Raw genomic sequence first — 2,483 nt, 5'->3', positions numbered from 1 at the left:
TTTTTCTATCATTCCTAACAGCCTAAGAAGGGTTATCATGTGTAGTTACAGGGGAGTTAACTAGTACTAATGTGTGGAATGAAAATCAAGTCATCAACAAACATTTATTAAGTACTTATTATGTGCCTGGCACTGTGCTAACCTCCGGTAACATAAAGAAAGGCAAAAAGAGTCCATGTTCTTAAAGAACTCACAATCTAATGGAGGAAGAGAATCATAGAACTTTACAGCTAGAGGGAACAAAGAGGTTAGTCCAAACTCTTCACTATGCAAATGAAGAAACCGAGGTCCGTATAGATCACATGATTTCCTGAAGGTCTCGTGGCTAGTGAAGAGTAGATTAGTGTCTAGAAGCCAGGCCTCCTGACCATGCAACCCTAAAATTTCTTAGCCGCACTGACTAAAGACCCAGAAATTTTAGAGGTCATAATTCATTCAAGATATTGAGACAAGAACAGGAAGAAAGACTTCTTGTTCTCTCATCTAGTTATCTACCCCTTGGGCTCTGTGGGTTTTTAAAGGATTTTTTTTCTTTTACAAAGTAACCTTTCTTATATTTAATTCTGGTAGCAGAATATACGTATTCTAATATATGGAACTACTGTTGAGAAACTTATATAATACATTGTTGTATGAGAATTATACAATTTTAAAATTGGAAATTTAGAATTATTTATATATATAATATCATATCTAATCAGTAATAATTCAGGATGGCTATGTGCTGGGAAATTTTAAGCAGTATATAACATAATGCTTTATAAAATATTGACCCTTGATTTTAAGCAGAAATGCATAATGCCAGGGTAATCAGAAATTAAGCACACAAAGCTTTTCTTTTCATATATTATGGTAGTTGAGAATTATAAAAAAAAAGTACTAAGGAAAAAAAAAGGAAAAGACAAAGCTCCTAGAAACTATAACCTATATGTTGCACCCCTGACCCCAAACTGCACGTCTGAGGTGAGAATTTGGTTGAGTGCTGTGAGTGCAAAAACCTTTGTGCATTTCTCTTCCAAGCTGCAATTTCTCCTCCAATCAGAAAGTAAAATATTGTTAGAGTATTTCATTTCCTGCCACATAAAAAAATAATAAATGTTTCAAGGATTAGAAAATTATCTCAGTGCTGCCTCAATATTTACTTGATGAAGTGAACTAATGGACAGGTTTGGCTATAAGCTTAAAGTTAAACTATGAATATAATGGTCTGTAAGCATTTTCTGGAGAAGGCACACAGAGAGTGAATCTACTCAGTTGTACAATTAAATGCAGCAAGGTAGAAATTCAGTAGCTTGTTTTCTTTTATAAGCTTTTTTAGACATTTTGTAGAATGTTATGAGTAGTGATATATTAGGAAATGTCTGCAGACAAATTCAAAGGTTTTTCTTCATCTTGGAGGAATCTTTTTTTTTTTAAAGTAGAAAGTCTTCATTATCATGTCCCTTTGTTTATTTTTAATCCTCCTAAGTAAATTTGATGATGAAAATGGAACAGCATTATTAGAAATTTCCTTACCATCTAGTATTGATTTATTTAAGATCTTTCCTTAATTACAGAATCTGATGACTTCTCCCAGGTCCTCATTCTTCAAAATCTTTTTTGTATCATTTGACATTCTAGATTACTCCATAATTATTCTATCTCCTGCCTTGGCCTCCATGATTTCAGTCTCTCCTGTTTTGTTTTTTTTTTAATTATTTTTTCATTTTTCTGACTTCTTCTGAACTTCCTTTACTGATACATAGTCCTTCTCCAAGGCCCTAAATATGAGGGTCTCCAAAGGTTCTGTCAAATGTCAAAAGAGGTTTGAGATTTCACAGACCATATTCAAAACCTTTCTCAGTCTAGTAGATGCTGCCAGAGCTTGAACTCTACTAAACTCGACTTTGAGATTCCAGGATAAATTCAAATCATGATTAGACACAGGAAAGGTGCAGTAGTGACAGTATGTTTAGTAACAACAGCAACCACCACAACAAAAAAGGATCTCCATTTTATCAAGTATCTAATTTTTGTTCTCTTGAATATGAAACTTCTGCTGGAGGGAATGAACATGCCATGTATAGGCAAGAGAACTGAGTTACTCAAAATTTTGGGTACATAATTGAGCTACGAGGACTTTATTTTTTATTCCTTGTTTGAGTCTTGACAGATGGAACTAGGTATGATGTTAATTTGTGCTTTTGGTAAATGCAATGATAAATATTGAAATAAAATGTATTTTACAGCCTATTCATTATCTACCCCACCCTAACCCTAACCCATTGTATTAGAGAGATTAGGAGGTCACTCTATATTTTTAATCCTATCTTTGTCTACTTTCTGGTTTACTTTGGATTCTTCTGTTGGTAAATAGTTTCCCCACCCCATCTCTACCCCTGTTCTGGTGACACAAGCAAAATATACATAATAAAAGGAATACTTTCTATATTCAGATGATCAAATCTGTTTGGACCTGAAGACCTCAATGCTATGCTGAGAGC

The sequence above is a fragment of the Vombatus ursinus genome, unplaced genomic scaffold (assembly GCF_900497805.2).
Source record: "Vombatus ursinus unplaced genomic scaffold, bare-nosed wombat genome assembly UNPS02014832.1, whole genome shotgun sequence".
NCBI classification, from domain to species: domain Eukaryota; kingdom Metazoa; phylum Chordata; class Mammalia; order Diprotodontia; family Vombatidae; genus Vombatus; species Vombatus ursinus.
Note: the sequence above shows the minus strand (reverse complement) of the source record.